General features: G+C 44.5%; 1 protein-coding gene and 1 long non-coding RNA gene across 16 annotated transcripts in view; one reads left to right on the top strand and one right to left on the bottom strand.

Annotated features, from left to right (window-relative positions):
* Nucleotides 1–26,097, bottom strand: part of LOC308184746 (ubiquitin-associated protein 1-like) — a 92,752-nt gene that overhangs the window by 53,617 nt on the left and 13,038 nt on the right. The window lies entirely within an intron of this gene.
* On the top strand, nt 19,160–21,404 carry LOC308184867. Its single transcript, XR_013942973.1, has 2 exons — nt 19,160–21,126; nt 21,182–21,404. It is a non-coding gene; the product is annotated as an uncharacterized lncRNA (long non-coding RNA).

Genomic DNA, 26,097 nt, shown 5'->3' with positions numbered 1-26,097 from the left:
AAAATTTTGTTATTGCAGAGTTACATTGTTTAAAGGTAAGGAATGGGGTATTGAGATATGCTTGCAGTGATAAGAAAACTTAGCAGGGGACCTTGTAAAATGCAGACAACCAGACTCCTTAGAACAATTAGGTGAAAGTCACGGTGTCAAGTCAGAGAAGTGAAGAAACATTACCACTTCAAATAGTAAAAAAGTCAAAAGAAATTTGAAATTTAACAGGCCGGCAACTGAAGGCCATGCATTGTCTGTGAAGCATCAGGTAGATTGTGAACCTGGATTACCCAGTCAGTGGGGAAACAGGGGAGGGTCCTGTCATCAAACAGTACATAAACTGTGTTTTGGAACTAGTGGGTGCGCGCTCCTGCTTGTGGGACGCCTGCCATTGCAATCGCGAATAAATTACTACTTCACTGAGATCCTCGCCTGAGCCTAAGTTATTGGCTACGGAGTGTTTCTCACAATTTGGGGGCTCGTCCGGGATCCAGTCACCTACCGGGGAGCCCCACCGCCGCAGCAGCAGGAAGGCATGCCCCGCTGATTTCAGCGGTCCTGTGCATCGGCGGTGGCGGTTCTGCGGAGAGCTGACAGAGGGCCCGAGACTGATTAAAGAGGCAGGATCCGTGAAGTAGTGGGGAAGGGAAGAAGGTAGGCACTCCGGGTTTAAGAATTGATCCGGTAACTCTGTGCACAGACCAAGGTAAGAAATATGAAGTATTGCCTTGGGGGTCGGGTGAGACTCTGTGTGATGTGTGATTGAGACGTACCTTTGTACGAAGCGAGTGTGGAGTCCTGATCCGTGGTTCCGTAGCTCCGCGAGGGGCGCGGCCGTGTGATAAATTAGCGGGTGTTTGTTCATTGTCTTTAAAAGGAATTCAGAGGATCTGCTGAGAAGATAAGGTTTTGCAATTTACGACCTTGTTAAGGGGGAAGACTAAGCAAGTAGATAGTGGGGAGGGGGTGTTGGATAAACATCCTTGGTAAAACAAAGACTCTGTGAAATACTGTTTGCCGCTTCACCACCCTCCCCCTTGAACACGAGCACAACGCATGATCATCGAAAGAAAAACAACGACCCCCAACAACGAACTGCGCAGCTTCAGAAGGTCCAACAAGTCCTGACAAGCCGAAACTTGGATGCTATAAAACGGCGACACTGAAAAGGGAAAGTTGCGTGCTGTGGTGGAGCGGAGACTCCCCAGCCGCCCGGCGCTGTTTTGCTTGTACCTGCTTACTTAATTAATAAATTATCTTCGACCAGAAAATTGCGTGGTCTCGCTTATAGCTTATAACAAATTTGGTGCCGTGACTCGGATGAAGGTGGATTGACTGGGAATCCCTCTAGGGGAGGCGCCCCGCCGATTTCGGCGGCCCCTGGAACGGAAAGCCTCACTCGAGCCCTTCACCGACGAACCCTAAAATTAGGCAGAAGCAAATAAAACCGGTAACCCCAAGCAATCTTTGTGCATGAAGACCGTACGAAGACCCACGGGGTGGGTAAGCATAGGCCGGTGATCCTTTCGGTTGGGGTTTGTGATCCCGGAGTGCGTCTGCGTGAGACGTCCAGTTGCGGACGAAGTGAGTGCGGACCCCTCAGTAGTGCGGTTCCCACATCCTGCGAGGGACTGGGCCACGACCAGGGGGAAGCGGCTCTGTGTGTGTGTGAAGGCACTCCGGAAGATGGGACAGAAGAAGAGTAAGCCTTCTGGTCCCATGGGTGGGGTAATGCCTAGTGCTAGGTTGCCCCCTATTCCCCCAGATAGTCCGCTGGGGTTAATGATTAAGAATTGGAGTGATTCCCCTTTTGGGCGGGGAAAGGATAAAGTAAAAATGATTCATTATTGTGTTGAAGTTTGGGGAGGTAGGCAAATTATTGGCCCATATTTGGGTCGTTTGAAGACTGGGTTTGCCAAGCCTTAAACATTCATGTAAATGCAAAGGAACCTTTTTGTTTAGAGGAGAGCGAATATGTGAGCCTTTGGATTGGCTCAGAGAATCGAGTTAATCTGTACCCTCTGTACCCTTTAAAAGAAAAAGGAGGGGCAAAATTACAAATTGTGGAGCAAAAGATAAAGTACCTGGGTCACCAGTTAAGTAAGGGGACTAAGAAGTTAGACCCAGGCAGAATCAGTGGAATACTGGTTTTAGCGTCCCCGCGAACTAAAAGGCAGGTACGGCAACTGTTAGGGTTGACCGGATACTGTAGACAATGGATAGAAGATTACAGTGGAAAGGTTAAATTTTTATATAACAAGCTGAATAAGGATGGATTACTCAAATGGACAAAAGAAGATGAGGAACGACTGAACAAGTTAAAGGAGGAACTAGTACCCCCCCCAGTGTTAAGGAGGCCGTTTTGGTTTTTTTTTGTGAACAGCGCAGCAGGCACGGCATACGGAGTGCTGGCCCAAGAATGGGCAGGGAGTAAAAAACCTGTGGCCTATTTGTCTAAATTATTGGATCCGGTTAGCCGGGGTTGGCCAAACTGTTTGCAGGTAGTGGTAGCTGCTGCCTTGTTAGTGGAAGAAGCACAGAAGATCACTTTTGGGGGGGGAAATCAAAGTAATATCTCTACACAATATATGCGGGGTACTGCAACAGAAGGCAGAGAAATGGATCACTGACGCCACATTATTAAAATATGAAGGAATTTTGATTTCCTCTCCAAAATTAACATTAGAAACAACCTCCCTACAGAACCCTGCTCAATTTCTTTATGGGGAACCAAATGAGTCCTTAGGACATGATTGCCTCCGAAATATAGAAGAGCAAACGAAATTGAGACCTGATCTAGAGGAGGTGGAATTACCCATCGGTGAACAGATATATGCGGATGGTTCCTCGAGAGTAGTCGAGGGAAAGCGAAAATCAGGATACGCGTTAGTAAACGGGAAAACATTTGGGATAGTGGAATCTGGACCTTTGAGCCCTAGCTGGTCTGCCCAAGCTTGCGAGCTATATGCCATATTGCGGGCCCTAAAATTGTTGAAAAATAAAAGCGGTACAATATATACAGATTCAAAATATGCTTATGGGGTAGTACATACATTTGGTAAAATATGGGAAGAAAGGGGGCTCATCAATTCACAAGGAAAGGGTTTAATACATCAGGAATTGATTACCCAGGTTTTACAAGCTATCAGAGAGCCCAAAGAAATTGCCGTAGTACATATAAAAGGGCATCAAAAAGGCCTCACCCCTCAGGTTAGGGGTAATAATCTAGCAGATCAGGAGGCAAAAAGGGCAGCATTAATAAGTATAAGAATTATAAGAACAAGGGAAGATTGCCCAGACTGTGGGAAATACTTAATACTTATACTTAATACTTAATATATAATAATTAATATAATAATTAATAATATAATATATAAATAATATATAATAATGCTTAATTTAATACTTAATACTTAATACTGTGGGAAAGACTTAAAGGAATTTCCATGTTATGATTGCTGGAGTGAATGGGGAGTTGATGGGATTGAATGCAATTGTTCTGAGGAAGAAAGCCCGCCTTATAAAAACTGCTACAAGTGCGGGCCGGCTAACTCCCTGTGGTCGAATGGACCCATTCCCCTCCCCTTACTCTGTTTCACTATTACAGAAGAAGACAAGATGACACAAATGGGGGTTCGAAAAAAAAAAAAAAAACGATAAAGGGAAATGGGTACTGCCCAATGGACGGGAAGTGTTACCAAAATCAGTAGCTATGAGGGTGCTACGGAGATTTCATGAACAGATGCACTGGGGAACCCAGGCATTGGTGGATCAATTTGCCACAAATTATATGTGTATAGGGATTTATAATATAGCAAAGAGGATCATAAATAATTGTATAACTTGTCGGAGGGTAAATGCTCAACATATGAGAAAAAGGGTCCCGGGAGGAGGACGAGAATTGGCACATCGACCTTTTGCAAAGATTCAATTAGATTTTACTGAACTTCCAACCTTATCTTCTCAGCAACCTTATCTTCTTATCTTCTCAACTAACTGGTTAGTTATTGTAGACCACCTCACAAACTTTGTTGAAGCATTCCCTACGGCAAGGGCCACAGCTCAAACCGTGGTAAAGATATTATTAGAAAGCATCATACCCAGATACGGGATAATAGAAGCAACTGACTCTGATCAAGGCCCACACTTTGTGTCAAAGGTATCCCGAGACACGATGAAGGCTCTGGGAATTAAATGGGAATATCACACTCCCTGGCATCCTCAGAGTTCGGGAAAGGTAGAACGAATGAATGGTGAAATTAAAAGCAACTAACAAAGCTTATGATAGAGACTAAATCCTCCTGGGTGAAATGTTTACCGCTTGCACTATTGAATATCCGGACATAGCCCCGAGCCGATGTCGGAATCTCACCTTTTGAAAGGCTGTATGGTATGCCTTATGATTTAGAGATGCCATCTGATCACCCCCAGGTACAGGATATCCAATTAAAACCTTATTTAATACAGCTTATGAACCAACGGAGGGAGTTGCAAGCGAAAGGCTTGGTGGCTAGATATAGCAATTCATAGGATACAACCTGGAGATAGGGTTCTAATTAAGACATGGAAAGAAACGTCTTTAACACCGCGGTGGGGAGGCCCCTATGTTGTTTTACTTATCACAGAGACGGCTATCCGGACGGCTGAGAAGGGGTGAACGCATGCCAGTCCCGTGAAAGGACCGATCCAGAAAAGCGAATGGGAAGCGGTCGCAGGCCCTGATGACTTAAAGCTCACGTTGAAACGAACTCGATAAGTATGGTCTAACTGTCTATGTATCGTAAAAAAAGGAGGAGAGGGGACCCTGTTTGATCAGAAAAAGGTCGCGGTTACCTGAGAAACTCCCCTGAAGAACACTGCTGCTGCCGAGAAGAACCTGCACCTTGTAGTTCGCTGCAACCGAACTGACAAGCGAGGCAGAGAGTGAAACGGTGGGGAATTACGTGGCCAGGTAAAGAACTCTGGAAAATGGGCCCTAGCCATTTTTTTATTTTTTTTTTTGCGATACATAGTAATGGGTACGATTGTTTACACTGTTCCTGGGTCTGTGCACCCTCACAAACCTTTTAAATGGAGCCTGATTAGATGGGAAGATCACCAAGTTGTTCAGCAGATAACTACTGCTGGGGGACTGATAGGGGAGGCATCATCTATATAAAGAAGGAAGAGACAAAGAGTCCCCAACGGATGGGACCAAATCAGAAACTGTCGGGGAGTGTTTTGAGGATTCAGCCTACACAAGCTTTTAGAATGCTAACTCCTTGTTGTGGTTTAACCCGGCTGGCAGCTAAACACCACACAGCCGTTCGCTCACCCTCCCCCCTCCCTCTCTGGGATGGGGGAGAGAAACGGGAAAGTGAAGCTGGTGAGTTGAGATAAAGACAGTTTATTAAGACAGGAAAATAATAATAACAATAATAATAATAATAGTGATAATGATAATGATAATAGTATTAATAATAATGTGTATGAAACAAGTGATGCACAATGCAATTGCTCACCACCCGCTGACCGATGCCCAGCCTATCCCCGAGCAGCCGGCCCCCCACCCCGGCCAGCCACCCCTATATATTGTTTAGCATGACGTCAGATGGTATGGAATACCCCTTTGGCCAGTTTGGGTCAGCTGTCCTGGGTCTGTCCCCTCCCAGCTCCTGCTGCACCCCCAGCCTGCTCGCTGGCAGGACAGAGCGAGAAGCCGAAAAGTCCTTGGCCTGGTGTAAGCACTGCTCTGCAACAATTAAAACATCAGCATGTTATCAGCGCTCTTCTCATCCTAATCCAAAACATAGCACCCTACCAGCTACTAGGAGGAAAATTAACTCTGTCCTAACTGGAACCAGGACACTCCTAATAGCCCTAAACCACTGGAGGTTGCTAATAAATCAGTAAACCCGGAGTACGGGATTAGAAATGAAGGGGTGACCGGGAATAACATATGGAGAATCATGAATGCTAGTTATCAGTTGTTGAATCAAACAAATCCAGACGTGCCTAGACCTTGCTGGTTATGTCTTGATATAAGGCCCCCATATTACGACGCCATTGGGGATCTGGGAGAGACCACCCGTTCAAACAAAACCGATCCCCCACAATGCAATTGGGGAAGGGATGTAGGAATAACGTTAACGGAAGTAACTGGGAATGGCAGGTGCGTAGGCACGGTCCCTGGTGAGAAGTTCCATCTATGCAATATTACAGAAAATGTTACACAATTAGACAAAGAAAAATGGTTAATACCAGCAGATAACACCAGATGGGTATGTTCGTCTCTGGGGGTAACTCCATGCTTATCTTTGAAATTGTTCAACTCGTCTCATGATTTCTGTGTACAGGTAGTAATTATACCTAGGATTCTTTACCATTCTGAGGAGTATATGTACATCCAACATGCTATGGCAAAAAACCACTTAAGGAAGAGAGAGCCTATTACGGCTGTTACTTTAGCCACTCTGATGATTCTGGGGGCTGCAGGAGCCGGAACTGGAATTACCTCTCTGGTAAAACAAAGCCAAGAATTTACCTCTCTACGCATTGCTGTAGATGAGGATTTGGCCCATATCGAGCAATCTATATCAGCTTTCGAGAAATCTGTGCGATCCTTATCTGAAGTAGTACTACAAAATCATAGGGGATTAGATCTGATTTTTCTACAACAAGGAGGATTGTGTGCAGCCCTACGAGAGGAGTGTTGTGTATATGCTGATCATACTGGAGTAGTAAGGGACACAATGACTAAATTGAGAGAAGGGTTAGAAAAACGAAAAAGGGAGAATGAAGCCCACCAAAACTGGTACGAATCCTGGTTTAATTACTCGCCTTGGCTAACTACCTTGCTATCAACCATAGCAGGACCTTTACTGTTATTTATATTAGCATTGACTTTTGGACCATGTATATTCAATCGAGTAATCGCGATTGTAAAAAACCGATTAGAGGCAGCTCACCTTATGCTTGTGCGTGCGAAATATGAATCTCTTGAACAGGAGGAGGATGACGCAGAAACTTTAATATTCAGCAAACAAGTGCTTCAAAAATTCATCAATGAACAAAATATGTTAGAAAAAGAAAAAGGAGGGATTGTGATAAATTAGTGGGTGTTTGTTCATTGTCTTTAAAAGGAATTCAGAGAATCTGCTGAGAAGATAAGGTTTTGCAATTTACGACCTTGTTAAGGGGGAAGACTAAGCAAATAGATAGTGGGGTGGGGGTGTTGGATAAACATCCTTGGTAAAACAAAGACTCTGTGAAATACTGTTTGCCGCTTCACTACCCTCCCCCTTGAACACGAGCACAACGCATGATCATTGAAAGAAAAACAACGACCCCCAACAACGAACTGCACAGCTTCAGAAGGTTCAACAAGTCCTGACAAGCCGAAACTTGGATGCTATAAAACGGCGACACTGAAAAGGGAAAGTTGCGTGCTGTGGTGGAGCGGAGACTCCCCAGCCGCCCAGCGCTGTTTTGCTTGTGCCTGCTTACTTAATTAATAAATTATCTTCGACCAGAAAATTGCGTGGTCTCGCTTATAACAGCCGGAGACAGACGAAGTGTGAGATAAGGGAGAGAAAGGAAGAGTCTCGGGAAATTTGGTGTATGGTAAGCCCTTGCACAGGGAAGTGCTTGGCAGTACACCAGGGAAATTTGGTGTGCGGTAGTCCTTGCACGGGGAAGTGCTTGGTATATTTGCTGTGCTGTTTGGTCAGGTTCCCAAGTATCGAGAAGGGGGGGGGCAGGGGGGGCAGCCTGCTCCACCAGGGGCCTCTCCACAGGCCGCAGGGGGCTTCGGCTCCGGCGCCTGGAGCGCCTCCACCCCCTCCTTCTGTGCTGACTTTGGTGTCTGCGGGGAGGTTTCTCACTCCTCGCTCTCCCAGCTGCTGTTGAGCAGCAGGTTTTTGTTTGTTTGTTTTTGTTTTAAAGGATGTGCTCTCACAGAGGCACGGACTGTGTTGCTCATGGCTTGGCTCTGGGCAGCGGTGGGCCCCTCTGGGGCCGGACGAAATTGTCCCTTATCTGCCATGGGGCGGTTTCTGGATTCTCCTCGTGGGGGCTGCCACTGCAGCCCCCCCCGAACCTTGCCATCAAACCCAATACACTGGGGCAGCTAGGTCATTACTGGCCTGTAAAGTATCAGGGATTAAATTAACTAATGAAACCCTAAATGTGATGGGGGTAGAAGGGGCTGGGATAACAGTGCCACCTTTGGGGGATACCAAGCTGAGACTAGGGGATAAAATGATCTCTGGGCAATTATTGTATGTACCCAAGGCAGGGACTAACTTGTTGGGAAGGGATTTGATGATGAAATTGGGCATTCAAATAGTAAATTGTTAGACTGGAATAACAGTGGTATTAATGGAGGGCTCTCAGGCCCTGAGAGCAAAGATATATTTGCCTTTGAGTGGAAAGACCCTGAAATGGGGGTGGAAGCAACAATACAGATGGACAGTTTTACCTCAGGGGTTTACAGGGCCACCGATTTATTTGGGCAAGTTCTAGAACAGATTTTGGAGCAATTCCAACCCCCCGAGGACGTGTTACTGTTACAAATATGTAGATGATCTTTTATTGTCAGGACAGGAGAAAACAGTTGTGAAGGAAGCCACTAACAAGCCATTCAACTTTCTGGGAAAGCAGGGCTTGGGAGTGTTGAAAAATAAATTACAATACGTAGAAAGAGAAGTCAGGTATTTAAGGCATCTAATGTCTGAGGGAAAACGGAGAATAAATCCAGAGAGGATTCAGGGAATTGTTGAAAACTAAGAAAGAACTAAAAAGTTTTAAGAGAAAGATTTTTTTTTAAGGAATCAGGAGCCACGAAGTTTGAAGGAAAACAGATACTCCCTGATGGGAGAGAAATGCTGAATAAAGCACCAATGAGGCAAATATGTTTTACATCAAGAGAGTCATTGGGAGGTGCAAGCAATGTGTGATGTTGTTCTAGAAAAAAGTATGTCTGTGTAGGAATATACACTTTAGTGAAGCAAATATGCAGAGGATGTACCATATGTCAAAAGGCAAATAAAAAGGTCATTTGTAACTAACCTAGAGGGGGACGGGAGCCAGGGATTCGACCTTTCCCAAGTATACAGGTAGACTTTACTGAGTTACCTAAAGGAGGGAGATTTAAGTACTTGTTTGTCCTAGTTGACCACGTGACTGGATGGGTGTAAGCTTTCCCCTCCGTATCTGCCACTGCGAACACGGTGGCTAAGGTATCACTGGAGCAAACAGTCCCTAGATATGGGATAGCTGAAAACATTGATTCAGATCAAGGAAGTCATTTCCCTTCACAAGTACTGCAAGGGTTAATGCAGGCCTTAGAGATTGAGTGGGATTTTTACACCCCCTGGCACCCCTCCTCTTCTGGGGAGGTGGAGTGAATGAACCAGACATTAAAGAAGCAATTAACTAAATGAGTGTTAGAAACCCAACTTCCTTGGGTAAAATGCTTACCTTTAGCACTCCTGCAGGTTCAAACAGCACCAAGAAACAATATAGGAATTTCACCATATGAGATGCTGTTCGGATTACCCTATCTGGGCAGAAGGGATGAGATACCACAATTCGAAACAAGAGAGTTTTCTTAAGAACTGTATTCTGGGGTTGTCCTCTTTGTCATCTCTCAGGACCCGTGGGAAATTGGGTCCTGATTCAGACCTGGAAAGGATCAACTGCAGCCTGAATGGGAAGGACACTTCCAAGTACTACTAACCACTGAAACAGCCATAGGAACTGCGGAAAAAGGTTGGACTCACTATACTCGAGTGAAGGCATCCGTCGACCCTAGTACCTGGGAAGCTGTTCCTACAGAAGACTTGTTGGAAGCTGAAATTGAAGAGAAAAAAATCTCATAGTTGACTCTGAGCGGGATAAGAGCTTGCAATTGTAAACTAACCTTTTATTTTCACAGGTAACTAATGAGTGTGACTTGTGATTGAGAGAAAGGACAGACCTATAGTGAATTGAAGTGCTCCCAAGGGGGGTTTGTTGTAGTAGTAGTGTACATCTTATTCTTTGTATTGATAATTATTTGGAAACCTGAGGTTTAAAAATAACGACAGGGAAAAATCGACTATTAATTTTGTTTCTAGTGTTTGTAGGCCTCAGAGAAAGCCTTGGTCAATCGGCAACTTGGAAAAGGCATGACCAGATAATAGTAAGACGGGATACCCCGTAAAAATATGGGTGAATGTGACAGAGGGTTATGTACCACAATCTGTCATGGTTGATGCTTGTGAGGTGTTATTGGCTACGGAGTGTTTCTCACATAAGGAATAACGAAAGGAAAATCCAAAGGGATCATTTTTAAAGTGATAATTGATATCCCCTCTTCAGCAGGCTGCTGCAAGGACATACTAAGTTTCCCACACACTGATCTTAGCTAACTGAACACCAGGTTAGCGCGATGTTATCAGTTCACTCCAGGGACATGAACAGCAGCATGTACAAGTCCCCCAGAACCAAAGATGTGTATCTCTAGCATCCAGGGAGTTTCACAGTCATATCAGGCTGGGGCCACATAAAGCCTTGGATGTGCCCTGGATGCAAAAATACCCACATAAGCACTAAGTATTTTTCTTTTGTTGCCAACCCTGTAGTAAGATCCAAGAGGAGGCCAAGGACCTGGCATTAGTTTTGAAATGCAGGAGGAAAAACAATTCCTCTGCCACATGCAACACCTTATTTTTAAGCTACAGCAATCTATCATGAAACTGCGCTATTCACAGAGATAGTCACACTTTAGATTCAAGTAGCATTCCAGTTTAAATCTTAAAAATCTTAAAAATCTTTTAAATCTCACTAGCTCTTCCTAATGCACCGTGAGCAAACACTTAGCAAGAGACCATTCCCTGAGCCTGCAACATCAGCAAACAGCGTTGTGGAGCGCTGAACGCAGGAATGCTGGCACAGGCTGCCAGCCACATTTCGTCACCTCCTTTCTAAAGGGGGCTTAATTAAACCAGTGTCTTCTGAGTAATGAGATTTGATAAGCTATTCAGGCTTGGTCAAAGCTGTTACAGTAGACAGTAAGGGCTTGCTCACCTTTAGGGCTGATCTTTTGGAGATTTGAAGGGTTTGCTCCCAAAGCCATCCTCCAAACCAGCTAAGGACTTTTGCCTGCAGCCCTTGGATTTCCAGACACCAGAACAAGATGCTAAAGGGCATTTGTGGTTTGACGCTTCACTGTGCATTTTAAACTGACAGAAAGCCTACTCTACTGTAGGTAGAGTTTTTCAGCACCCTTCCTGGGCTAGTGAAACAAGTTGGTTCCATATTTCTAGGTCTTCTTACAGCCACCTCCAAGCTTTCTTCTATAATCATAGACCTCCTTAGCCCCATCCCCTAATTCTTGGTTCTGGCTAACCCTTTGGAAAGGGGATCAGGGCTACAGGTGCCTGAAAGTTCTAAGTAATTTTAACATCAACAGCCTAGTATGAACATACAGAGAGGACAGGAAAAGCCCACCTTTTACTTAATTACCCTGAGACAACAGTCTTAAAGCCATGCAGCCAGAGAGAGGCAGTGTAGTAGAGCCCAGAGACTGAGGGACAGAAGGGGAAATAAGAGAGAAAAAGATGCAGAAGCAAAGAAGTGCCAACACAAAACTGATGACAAAAGCAACCAGCACAAAGAGATGGTGCCGAGCTGAACAGACTTGAAGGGACAGCACTGAGATGCTTTGAAGAACAAGATGAAAGAAAAGGCACAGTTGGCCCTGGAACATTTGGAGGTGATGATACCAAGAGGCTCCATGCATCACGTCAGTCCCAGACCTGGTATTAAGAGCCAATAAACACAAGCTCAGCCTCTGAAGTTACGTGCACCTGAACCATCTTCACAACTGCTCTGAGGTATTGATATTACCCAAGTTAGGCCAATCCACCCGCTACCATTTGCCATATCTGACCACAATCAGGACACGGTCAGTTTTTGAAGAAGAAAAACTACAAAAAGACAAAACAAAAAATCAAAAAGATCACTTTTATTCTGCATAGATCACATTGATGAGCTCAGCAGTGATTTTACACTGAGAAAGCAAAAAGTAGTTTGATTCAAGTGACTGGCATATCGATGTTACGTAAGACACCGGTTTTAGACAACATTTTAAAAGTTGTACTGGACCTACTAATTTCAGCATAAGGGAAAGGCTAGGACCAACGTCAGAACTCTCTATACAGCTGTCCACAGCACATACAGATGGAGGCAGTGCCTGTTGCCAGGACAAAACAAGATCTGGGTATCAGAGTAAAACCTGACCCCAGAAGTTCAGCACAGCACACAACAGGTCCAGTTTTCAAGCATTACAATCTCCAAAGAGATGACATCACCCCCAAATCCACAGCACATGCTTTTGCTTTGCCCCCTAACAACTCTGCAACCAACGATCCCAGCAAGCTGCAGAGAGGTGCTCCCCTTTTATGAAGTACAAGGGCATCAAGCTGGTAGTGACAGCTCTTTGGATAGTCACTGTAAAACTGGATTTGACATATTGCAACCACATCCTCTACAGTTAAATAAAAAAAAAAGCATCACTTTCACTAGTCTTAATGGAACGAAAATGTGAATTACTCGGGTCCTGCACCTGGGACGGGGCAACCCTGGCTATACATACAGACTGGGCGACGAGACGCTGGAGAGCAGCCCCGCAGAGAGGGATCTGGGGGTTGTGGTTGACAGCAAGCTGAATATGAGCCAGCAGTGTGCCCTGGCAGCCAGGAGGACCAACCGTATCCTGGGGTACATCAAGCACGGCATCGCTAGTCAGTCGAGGGAAGTGACTGTCCCGCTCTACTGTGCGCTGGTGCGGCCTCACCTCGAGTACTGTGTGCAGTTCTGGGCACCACAGTACAAAAAGGATGTAAAACTGTTGGAGAGTGACCAGAGGAGGGCGACGAAGATGGTGAAGGGCCTAGAGGGGAAGACGTATGAGGAGCGGTTGAGGTCACTGGGCCTGTTCAGCCTGGAGAAGAGGAGGCTGAGGGGAGACCTCATCGCAGTCTACAGCTTCCTCGCGAGGGGGAGTGGAGAGGCAGGTGACCTATTCTCCGTTATCACCAGTGACAGGACCTGCGGGAACGGGGTTAAGCTGAGGCAGGGGAAGTTTAGGCTGGACATCAGGAAGAGGTTCTTCACCGAGAGGGGGGTCGCACACTGGAACAGGCTCCCCAGGGAAGTAGTCACTGCACCAAGCCTGTCTGAATTTAAGAAGCGATGGGACTGTGCACTTAGTCACATGGTCTAAACTTTTGGGTAGACCTGTGCGGTGCCAGGAGTTGGACTCGATGATCCTTATGGGTCCCTTCCAACTCGGGATATTCTATGATTACTCCAAGTGCTACTTGAAGACAGGAGATCAGGTACATTATGGTTCTTGTTCTATTTTAAGATCATGAGCACAAACCAGACCCTCCTTGAAGCAAATGCAAACTCCATCCTGGTGTTTGATTTTCAATGGCCACTAGTTAAAACAAAGCTAATGACTCATCTTCATCTTGTTGGATACAAGTGGCCATCCTGCAGCTAACGAAAGGCAGAGCAGGGATTGCAACGACTGCAGTAGGAGGTGTAGGGAGGCAGGGATGAGACAGCTATGCTGTGTACACACCCCACATTTCAACAACCAAGCACTCTGAAGAGAGACCTACGTTTTGAAAGACAGCCCATAACATCAAATTAATTTCGTTTGCTATTTTCAGTGCAGTGATTGAGGGGCAGAGGGACAGGAACCAATAGGGTAGTGCTTTCAAAAAACATTTCCCATTAATGGGAAGGACAGGGAGAAAAGAGCCCCCAAGGAGCAGGGCTATCTGCACATTGCATCACTGAATTACCAGACAAGGCTCTTTAGCGATGGCAGTAACATCCATTAAGGGGCTCCACATACAGCTGTGGAACGATATCTTCCTAGCAGGGACAGACATTAGGAGAAATTGATTCTTCAAGCTGTGCACTTGTTTAATGTGACAGAGCGTGCAATTAGACCTTCTGCTTCAGCATGCAATCAATGGGAAGTTAAAGTGGAAGACAATTGTGTGATTTCCACACACTGCAGCTCCCATTTGTTGCCCCATATGGATTCGTTGCATTAATGTCAGACAGCTGTAGTTACATGGCTCTCCTCATGGAGTGCCCCACTTGGCTCGTTAAACACACCCCACTCAATAGAAGTGCATACTGTTTGAACCGGTTACGGATTTAATGCTCTTACCTGATAACAGACAGTCCTACTCCTCTGTTAACATCCTGATCTTTCTTGGCCATAAAGCAACCTGCCCTAAATTTCACCTAGAAATAAGGGAAAACCCTGCAACGGCTGAGGAGATGCAGTACACTGATGCACTAGTTTTTACTATCACTGAATTGCTTATCAGTCACACAAGTTTCCAGCCAATTTGAGGCTTATAAACCCCACAAGTCTCTAAAATTGCAGGTTTCATGAGCAAGAGCATAAGAAAACTGAAAATCCCTTGTGTACAAGCCCTGTGGTGGAAGCAGATCAGCACAAGCTTTTCCTTTGGCCAGAGTGTCTTGCCAAAGAAGCGTATGGGAAATGCACCAATTCTAAGTTCATATTTAACTACACAAACAAGGAGGTGACCTTTTTAAAATGGACTCTTTCCCAAAGAGTCTGCCACAAGAGAAAGCCATCTGCAAACAACAGGCGGGCCTGACTACCAACCCGGGCAGTAAGGGGACAGTTCAGGTTCTATCTAGGCCGAGAGCAGATGTGAATTTCTGAGCACAGCTCCTACTTCTGACTTGAAGATCAGCTAAACAGTAAAGCATAGAAAAAAAGGGGTTATTTTTGTTATTGTTGGTTCTTTAGAAGGTCAGCTTCACTAACCTGGAGAGGCTGCAATATCACCAGGAAAAAGGCAGTAAACTAGAAATAGCAGGGCCATCTTCCGCTCCTCAAGACACAACAGAACCAAGGCTAACATTTGCAGGTATGTGCCTGCAGCCCAGAAAGCCAACCATGTCCCGGACTGCACCAGAAGCAGCGTGGCCAGCAGGGGAGGGAAGGGATTGCCCCCCTCTGCTCTGCTCTCGTGAGACCCCACCTGGAGTCACCCAGCTCTGGAGCCCCAGCACAATGAAACAGAGCTGTTGGAGCAAATACAAAGGAGGCCATGAGGATGCTCAGAGGGCTGAAGCACCTCTGCTATGGAGACAGGCTGAGGGAGAGCTGGAGGTGTTCAGCCTGGAGAAGAGAGGGCTCCAGGGAGACCTTATAGCAGCCTGCCAGTACCTAAAGGGGGCTACAGGACAGCTGGGGAGGGACTCTGTCAGGGGGTGGAGTGATAGGACACAGGGGAACGTCTTTAAACTAAAAGAGGGGAGATTTAGATTAGATATTAGGAAGACGTTCTTCACTCAGAGGGTGGTGAGGCCCTGGCCCAGGCTGCCCAGAGAAGCTGTGGATGCCCCATCCCTGGCAGTGCTCAAGGCCAGGCTGGATGGGGCTTTGGGCAGCCTGGGCTGGTGGGAGGTGTCCCTGCCCATGGCAGGGGGGTAGGACTGGGTGAGCTTTAGGGTCCCTTCCAACCCAAACCATCCTGGGATTCTATGATGTATCTCAAGTTTTGGACAGCAACTACCTACCACTTTTGAGAGCCTGAAAGCTAATTAATTTAGAAATTTCAGGTTAGTTAGCACAAGACTTGATACCACTTACGAACAAACAAAATCCTTAACAGTAATCTCAGTACTAGCTAGAGCAAAGTACAGGTATTAACTTTTGTAGCTAACTCACTTCAGAAGAAAGCAAATATTTTGATATAATCAGTCCAAGTTGAGAAGAGTAACTAGAAAGCAAGCTACCAGCTTCAACAAAATGCCTCACTTTTTCTGTTCCTTTGGTAAAGATGCATGGAAAAAAAATCTGGAGCATCCTGCGTGTTTAAAATGTACGTCTGGAACCCAGAGCAACTTAAGCTAATTAAAATACTGCTGTCCTTGTAGCAATGAGATTTCAATATGCAACAAGCCAACTATGAAGTACTTGAGTATTATTAATACTGCAGACTCTTCCCAGTTATGAAGAGAGCTAGACAAACATTGCCAACATGCTGCCACCACCACAGAGCAAAGCAGCTTTTATCATTAAACAGAAGTCCATTTTTAATCAAAAAAGTGCAGTTTCAAGCTTTCTTCTTATGCTCTTTGATCAAGAGAGGTATAAAGTAGTTGGTCTTATATCAACTAAAAAGAGTTCAACACTGTGGACAATACCAGGACCTACTCTCAACACTGACACAAGAATTCTGCCCAATTATTTCACTGCAGAAGTAATTTGTGTTCTTTTGATCAACATAAACTAGGACTTAATACATTTTTACCACTACAGCAATTAAATGACTACTTAAAAATCTATTCCAAAGCAAGCTATATAACTGTTACCTTTTCCTTGTTAAACCATTTTCCTTCTGAGCTTTAATTTATTGCTAGTTATGGTCCTGGTTAATTTGGTGAAACATGAATTCTTATGGAATTACTTAAAGCAGATAAAAAAATCCAGCAAGAAATCAAGTTGGACAAAAGCTTTAAAACCAAAACCTGCAATCTGCTAGCAGGTCAAACAGCAGTTGCCATTTCATATATTCAAACAGAACCAAGATACACATGTATTGTGCTATACAAGAATAATGGGAACACTGTTAGGCTACTAGAGAGTTATCAATTTTAATCCTTACGCTCGAGTCACATGCACTACCCACCTGCACCACACACTTCGCTTTCTGTCAGTACCATACTGAGTTTTGTTGGGAAGATGCTGTCTGTTAAATGAACCATCCCCACCTACGAATGACTCTGCCTGCCCCCTTGCTAAAACCTTGAATTTGGTGTGGGAGTTGCTGCTTCAAATCCTGATTGCACCCTCAGCCTGAGCAGTTTCAACACACGTCAGGCCACCAGAAGCCTTCTCCCACTCCCTATAGGATCTCTCCCATGATATGTGTAACACTGATGAACGTTCCCATCCACCTGACACCCCTCACTTCTCTCAGCTAGAAGTGTCACATCCTGAGGACACAAATTCCCTGTAATTTAGAAGCCACCATTCAAAGATGCCACCAAGTTCTGTGCTGTCTGTTTTTGAACAAACACCTGTACTCACCACTGGGACACAAGTTTCTCTTTCACCAAACATGCAATTGAAAATGCACAAGTGCAGAAGTTCAGTAATAGGAAACTTTCAGAAGCACCTAAGATCTTGTCACGGGGTACCTGGAAGAGCATGCTTACCAAAACACTCTTCTGCAAGTGACTGCACAGAACTGACATCATCCCAAACCTGCCTGATTTTCAAAACACACCTTATTAGACACCAGCAAGCTAAGCTTACGAGAGAAATGTGAACTCCATCTTCAGTGCTACAGATGTGACATTCTTTACACAGTGACTTGACTTTTTTGGGTTTTCGTCACTTCTTCTACCAAATCAGCATGTCACTGGCACAGCTTCAGCTCTCAGCTCATTTTCTCGTTAGCCCATAGGTACCTGTCTTCATATCCATATTCATATCCTTCATGTCCAAATAGGGCTGAATGACAGTTTAAAAAAATGGTCCAGAAGGGAAATATCATCAGTAGTCAACACTGAATTAAGTTCTGCTCCAAAGAGTCATCTTTTAAAGAAGTTCCACTAGTTTCAACAAAAAATGGAATAGGTGCATAACTGAGCATACCAAACAGGAAATAATTTTGAAGTGAGCACTTACACCTTAATTGTTTCTTGAAAAGACTTGTTAACTTCAGGGAAGACTGAAATTTATAGCAAACATTCAGTCTTGCTCTTTAAAAACCCACAGGGACAGAAGTATTGTCACCTGATATCAAGAATAAACACTCTTGACATATGAAAACAGCAACAGACACCAGAACAGGCTCAGCAAAGTGGTGGTGCCCACACTTCTGGAACTGAATTAACTGGGAACAGACCACAGGAAGTTGTCTTTCGCGAGCTTGTCTAGCATAGAGAAGTAGAAATCTAGCTTTACGCAGCCAAACTGAGCTTGCCCTCAGCGATAGCAGTTGATTTATCACAAAAATAGAATATGACAAGTCAAAGGGCTGCTTGCTGTGTATTAGAAAACTTCGTTGGCCTAAGCTCCCTGAAGGCATCGTGCTCCAGTCCTGAAACAGAAACTTCTTCCTTGCAGTCTCCTGATTTGGAGTTCCCAAACAGCAAAGGCCGCTCTATTTAGGGCTGCTTAAATGGCAATAAGGCTTAGCCTGTAGTCCAACAATGGACTACAGAGCTCAGGAAAGGAAGCCACGAGCAAGAGGCAAAGAGTGAGTACATCTGTTAAACAAGGTTCCCTCTATGTGTGCGACTGCCACAGCTGAGCTTGCTCACAGCTAAGACATAAACACATGCAAACAGCCCTCAGCCTCTGAGAAAAAGCAGAGCAACTACCTAAACCCCAGACATTTTTCAGTGATGCTCCAGTCACTAAACTCACCTTCACAAGTTGCTTCAGAAAGCCTTTCCATACCACAGGTGTAATCCCTCCCCCTCTGCTGCACAGAAGTCAGCTACATTAAGGAAAAAATACCCAGCACATCCTTAAGCATCATAAAATAACCTGTATCCACATGACACTCATCTAATATGGAAACAACTGGACTTAAGGCAAGATTTACATTCCCTCGCTTAAAAAACAACAACCTGGAAAGGTCTGCTTTCTCTCTAAGACAATAATTCAATTTGCCCTCTCAGCACTGCAGACTGACACTAGGAACAGATGAGTTTAACACTTACTGTAGGCTGGAAGCCCGCACCTCACTGTGAACACACATTCACCCTTCAGTCATAAATACACAGAACAAAATCCATAAACTCATGAGAAACTGGGAGTGACAGATGTGCAACTACAAGCCTCCCAATGATAAGAGCACATGAAGACGGAACAAGAATTTCATACTCAGGTGGAATGAGAAATGGAGAGGAACCCATAATCCCAGAAACACGCTGCTTTCAGGCGAAGCCTAAAGGGCTCTGAGGCATTCACACCACCACAAACTGAATACACTTTTTAAAAAATTTCTCATTCACAACTTTCACCCTGAGCAGAAAGCCATTTTGCCAAAACTCCCTTAAACCATCAGCACCACCTAGTTCATGCATGACACTTCAAAACAGTTTTCAAGGCACTTACCAAGGAGCAAAATTCATCCTAGTTTTGCGGGTGTAAGGAACAGGGGACAAAGATGAAACTGTATGCCCACAGTCACCCAGCTCAGCCAACAACAAAGCCAGAGCAGAACTTGTATTTCCTGATTCCCAAACCCACAGCTATTCCGAGAATATCACTGTGTTATCTCTGTTTGGTCCAATACCTCTGATCCACAATTTTCTGTATCAAATTTCTCCTATTCAGTTTTCCACTTTACTACAAAAGCCTTAAGGATATTCTTCTGGATTGTTATCATGAAACAGGATTTAGCCCAAACTTTGTTGAAGTTACTATTTCCAACACATTTAAGTTTGCAGTTTGGTTACACATGATCTCCAGTATTCCTCAGTGGTATAAACTTTTTTCCAGCCTATTAGACATTTCTTCAGAAGCACTGCTAATGAGCACAAACCCTGAAACACTTAAAGCAAGGAATAACTAAACAGAAACAGCTCATTTGACATGCCAAAGGAGTCTTCAGACATGCATTAGCTTTGTTTCCTCAGGACATTTTGACAGATTTGAATCAGCTCCAGCAATCTAGCTTCACTTCTACATAACTAGATTGGAGTAGGTTGCTGGATGAGATTGCCACAGGACCATCCAACAAAAGTGCCCACAGCTTTTCTTCTCCAAACAGACTAACAGATCAGCAACAATACGGGACTGCTAACAACACCTGATCTATCACATTGGACCATCATTACCACTACAAAGCAGCAAGATTTTCTTTAAAAAAAAAAAAAAAAAAAGTGGAAAGACTTCGAGTAGACCATTCCTCTACTGAGATGTTAATTTCCTCCCATCATCTGAGAATCTTCCCCAGCCTCTGTTCTAACCCTTGTCTGATTCAACACAGCTTTAAAAGATAAATCTAGTGTTGCCTAATGAAAGAACAGAATCATCATGCTCACATTCCTGCGGTAACATCAAATTACAGGAGAAATGTGCCTTGAAGAAGGCCTGTAATAAAACAGATAGACAAGCTCTCTCCCAACTTGCAGGAAAAGAGAAAAGACCTTTACATTACTAGGTGCAGTCACTTTATACGGAGTACTGTGGGAATAGAAATGTTGTTTTTGCAGTGTTACATTGTATAGAAGGAAGGAATGTGGTATTGAGATATGCTTACAGTGATAAGAAAGCTCAGCAGGTGACCTCCTAAAATGCAGACAACCAGACTCCTTAGAGCAATCAGGTGAAAATCACTATGTTAAGTCAAGCCAGATAAGGGGAGAAAACATTACCATCTCAAAAACAGGCCGGCAACTGAAGGCCAGGCATTGTCTGTGAAGCATCAGATAGATTGTGAACCTGGATTACCCACTCCAGTGGGGAAACAGGGGAGGGTCCTGTCATCAAACAGTATATAAACTGTGTTTTGGAACTAGTGGGTGCGCTCCTGCTTGTGGGGCGCCCGCCATTGCAATCGCGAATAAATTACTACTTCACTGAGATCCTCGCCTGAGCCTGAGTTATTGGCTACGGAGTGTTTCTCACAATTTGGGGGCTCGTCCGGGAGCCAGTCACCTACCGGGGAGCCCCACCGCCGCAGCAGCAGGAAGGCATGCCCCGCTGATTTCAGGGTCCTGTGCATCGGCGGTGGCGGTTCTGCGGAGAGCTGACAGAGGGCCCGAGACTGATTAAAGAGGCAGGATCCATGAAGTAGTGGGGAAGGGAAGAAGGTAGGCACTCCGGGTTTAAGAATTGATCCGGTAACTCTGTGCACAGATCAAGGTAAGAAATATGAAGTATTGCTTTGGGGGTCGGGTGAGACTCTGTGTGATGTGTGATTGAGACGTACCTTTGTACGAAGCGAGTGTGGAGTCCTGATCCGTGGTTCCGTAGCTCCGCGAGGGGCGCGGCCGGAGACGGACGAAGCGTGAGATAAGGGAGAGAAAGGAAGAGTCTCGGGAAATTTGGTGTATGGTAAGCCCTTGCACAGGGAAGTGCTTGGCACTACACCAGGGAAATTTGGTGTATGGTAAGCCCTTGCACGGGGAGGTGCTTGGGAGTACACCAGGGAAATTTGGTGTACAGTAATCCTTGCACGGGGAAGTGCTTGGCAGTACACCCCCATTTTCCAGAATAGGAAAAATGGGAAATATGAGTTCCAGGGGACAGGGAGATATCCCTGGGGGAGTGCCTACCGACAGTTCTTCCTGAAGAATGATAAGAAATTGGAAAAATAATCTCAAAATTGGAGGAGATGGTAAAAAAAAATAAATATGGCTAAATATTGTGTATTAGTCTGGACAAAAGAACCAATTAAGGAAACAGCAGTATTTTGGCCAAAATACGGGCCTGATGAAAATTCAGGCTTGAAATTTATGTGTAAACAATAAGATTCCTTTTTTTTTGGAGGAGGAGCCAAGTTATGCTCCCTATAATCCTAATATTGCACCGGTGGCAGCAGCAGCCGCTCCAGGAAAGGAGACAGGGACTGCAATTAACACTGTCCCTAGAGAAGGAGCGTACTCTAGGCTCTGGCAAGAATTAGAACAAGGTAGAAGAGGTACTGAGAATTTTGCCTTCCCTGATACTAACAGTACTAACACTAACTGTGTGTCCTCTTAAGTGAACTTCCCCCCCTCCTTACCAGAAGAGAGGTTAGGAGTTTCCTAGGACCTAGCTTATACTCTTGGGGGGGGGAATTATGTATATAAATATGTTGTTTACAGGGAAAGAAATGGGAATGATCAGGAGGAGAGCTGCTATACAAAAATGGGAAAGAACTCATCCTCCAGTGTTAGCGTAGCAACCACATAACCACCAAGTGATTCTATGAAGGTGCTTTATTCAGCGCTGGAAGCCGGGGCAGGTGCCCAAATCTGGCTTCAAGTCCCGTTACTTCCCAGCCGTTATTTATACATTCAACATTACGTAAGGCATACATATTCATTACAGGTTGCAACATCAGCCTCGCATTCCATTCTAATTAGCTCTCCTCCCATTTGCACATGCGTGGTGCTCTCTGGTGGTCGTCCAGGTGGTCGTCCAGATGAAGTAAGGAGTCTTCCTCTCCGCTAAACTTTTCACCTTTCTCACTCGACACATGCTCCCTCCGCTCCTTGGTTCTGCTTCAACTCATTTCAGCACTTCCAGGCCCTTATCCAAGGTCAGGTTGTATCTGTTCCCTCCCAGGGTTCCCCTTCAAAGATTCATTTGACTGTTCAGTATACTCCCTAAGTTTCCCAGTATACATAGATTATTTGATAATATACTCCCTAAACTTCCCAGTATACATAAATTAATTGATAATGTAAGTACATTTGGCAATGCTTAATTATACTGTATGACCCATCAGCTAAGAGACATTAATAAAACATCCATTCGATTCTCCCCAACGCTAACATTTCCCCCCTTTGAAAATACTTCACTCATACCGAGAGCAAGTATTTTCATTACTATTAGGTTGAATCAGGTTAGTAGAGGTTAGTAAGTATAACTTGATATAGAGATTAGTAAGTATAATTTTAATGCATCTTCGTTAGTCTACTATCTTATTGATTCCTCCATGCCTGCTTGTTAACGCTAGTACTATAGCATGGGGGTGGAGTAAGTGGGATAGGGTGTTCTGGGTGATTCCCAGTAAGGACTCTCATTATTCGGCGATCCCATGCACTACTCCTAACTATTTCTCCCTTCACACACGAGAACATTACTCCCATTGCAGCGAATACAATTAGCAGCAGCACAATGCTTTGTAGGAGGGACTTGAGCCATCCTTCCAGATGAAGGCCTAGTCCCTCAAAGGTTGCTCCCAACCAATTTTGCTCAGCTTCTTGCTTTTCTTCCTCTAGCTCATGTTCCACATGAGCTAGTTGGGATATGTCATTTTCCACATCTGTAGTTACATTTGGAATATGTACACAGCAACGATCAATTCTATCTTTCAAATATCCACACACCCCATGCTCTTTTAACAAAAGCATGTCCAGAGCCATTCTGTTTTGCAGGGTCTTTTTGGTTGTAGCCTGTAATTGTAAGTTTAAATCTTTGAACCCCTTCTTGGTTACCTTTGCCAACCTGTTTACCGGTAACATGTATATTCGGGTTCGGTTCAGGAGACTCATAAGGTTTTCCATACATGATTTCATAGGGACTTACTGACATCCCACTTCCTGGCTTTATTCTAATTCTTAGCAAAGCTATTGGTAAGGCCTGTGGCCACTGTATCTTAGCTTCCTGACAAATTTTGCTTAATCGTCCTTTTAAAGTTTGGTTCATCCTCTCTACCTGACCACTAGATTGAGGCCTCCATGGGGTATGTAAGTTCCAGGTAATTCCCAGTAACCTACTAACCTCCTTAACGACATTGGCAATGAAATGTGGTCCCCTGTCTGAAGAAATACCCAATGGTACACCAAATCTAGGGATTATTTCCCGTAGTAACCATTTTACCGTTTCCTTTGCTTGGTTGGTGCGACAGGGAAGGGCCTCCGGCCATCCTGAAAAAGTATCAACCCCTACCAATAGGTATTTATAACCTCTTGCTTTAGGCAGTTCCACAAAGTCTATTTGCCAGTAATCTCCAGGCTCTATCCCAGCCCTAGTTCTTCCCATCTCAGCATGTTTCCTTGCTACCGGATTATTCTTTAAGCAAAGCTCACATTTTGACATTACTGACTTTGCCATTGTTAACATGTGTACCGAGATGACACCTCGTTTCAAATAGGTCACCATTGCTCCTGCACCCCAGTGACATTCATTATGTTTTATTTGTAAGATTTCTCGCATTACTATAGGAGGCACTATGAGTTGTCCTGTCGTAGTCACATACCATCCGTCAGGATTCTTCTGGGCCTTCATCAAATTTGCAAGTCTCTCATCTTCTGCCGAATACTTTGGGTCTTTAGGTAATTTAAAACAAGAGAGGCCTACCTTTGATGGAATTAGAGCCAGTACTTTCCATACTTCACGCGCAACCTTCCGGGCCGTCAAATCTGCCAGTCTGTTACCTTCTGCAATCTCTGACACCCCTCCTTGATGGGCTTTACAATGCATTATGGCCACCTGTTGGGGTTTCTGTACAGCTGTTATTAATTTCAATATTTCTTCCTGGTATTTTATATTAGTCCCTTGTGAGGATAGCATTCCCCTTTCTTTCCATAATGCCCCATGTACATGAACTACCCCGAATGCATATTTTGAATCTGTCCAAATATTCACGTTCTTACCCTCGCTTAGTTCCAGGGCTCGTGTCAGGGCAATTATTTCTGCTCGTTGGGCTGAAGTTCCCGGAGGTAGGGAATTTGCCTCAATCACTACCTTTGATGTAGTTACCGCGTATCCTGCATAACGAGTCCCATTTTCCACAAAGCTGCTTCCATCCGTGAAAAGTTCCCAATCCGGTCTCCCCAGAGGCTGATCCTTTAAGTCTGTTCTGCTGGCATAGGTATGTTCGATGATCTCCACGCAATCATGACTGAGGTCTCCTTCCTCCGTAGTTGTTCCTAGAAACACTGCTGGGTTCAATAAGTTAGTAGTTCTTAAGATTACATCATCTTGCTCAGTTAGTATAGCTTGATATTTCATCATTCGGCTGGGCGATAGCCAATGGCCCCCCTTTTGCTCCAATACCGTAGTCACCATATGTGGCACGAACACCTCAATTCGTTTCCCTAATGTGAGCTTCCTGGCTTCCTGTGTTAAAAGGACTGTGGCTGCCACGGCCCTTAAACACGAGGGCCATCCAGCGCTTACCGCATCCAATTGTTTAGAAAAATACCCCACAGGTCTTTTCCAGCTCCCAAGTCGCTGGGTCAGTACTCCTAATGCCAATCGTTGTCTCTCATGCACAAACAGCTGAAAGTCCTTTGATAAGTCCGGCAAGCCCAAGGCAGGCGCCTTTATCAGGGCTTCCTTTAATTTCTTAAAGGCCTCTTGTTGTGGCTTTCCCCAGGTAAATGTACAGGCCTTTTGGGTTTCATAGAGGGGCTTTGCTATGAGTCCATAGTCCATTACCCACAGTCTGCACCACCCGGCCATACCTAGGAAAGCCCGTAGTTCATGCAAATTTCGCGGCTCGGGGATTTCACAAACAGCTTGTATTCGGTTAACTCCCAATTTTCTTTGTCCTTGAGAAATTTCACATCCCAAATAAATTACTGTTGTGCACACGATTTGTGCCTTTTGTTTAGAAACCTTGTACCCATTTAGTCCCAATTGATTCAAAATATCAATAGTTACCTGAATACATTCTGACTCTCCTTCGGTAGCTATTAATATATCGTCCACATATTGTTACAGCAGGTATCGATCCTTTGGTACCTGAATCTGCCCTTGGTTAATCCAATCTTCTATTTCTTTAGCTAGTTGACTGCCGAAGAGGGTCGGGCTATTCTTGAATCCTTGAGGCAATCTTGTCCAGGTCAGTTGCATCTTTCGTCCGTTCCGTGGATTTTCCCATTCAAAAGCAAAGAGTTTTCTACTATCCTTGTCAATGGGTATGCAGAAGAAGGCATCTTTTAAATCAATTACCGTAAACCACTTATATTTCTCTTTTACAGATGTTAACAATGTATAAGGATTAGCCACCACTGGGTGAATATCTTTTGTTATTTTGTTTATTGCCCTAAGGTCCTGCACTAGCCTGTATTCCCCGTTAGGTTTCTTTACTGGGAAAATTGGGGTATTATATTCGGATTTGCATTCCTCCAGAATGTGGTAGCTAAGAAATTTATCTATAATCTTTACTATTCCTAGCCTAGCTTCTAGCTTCAACGGGTACTGTTTAATCCGTACCGGTCGGGCCCCTTCCTTAAGTTCAATTTTTACTGGCTGGGCTACTTTTGATTTTCCGGGCACGTCCGTTTCCCAAATCGTAGGCATTACTGCATTTTCTACCTCTTTTGGTATATGAGGAACAGCCTTCTCTTTAATCATTAATATTTGTCCCAGTTTTGATTCCGGGATTC

This window comes from Anser brachyrhynchus (genome assembly GCF_964034855.1).
Source record: "Anser brachyrhynchus genome assembly, chromosome: W".
NCBI classification, from domain to species: domain Eukaryota; kingdom Metazoa; phylum Chordata; class Aves; order Anseriformes; family Anatidae; genus Anser; species Anser brachyrhynchus.
This window is presented reverse-complemented; position numbering and strand designations above follow the sequence as displayed.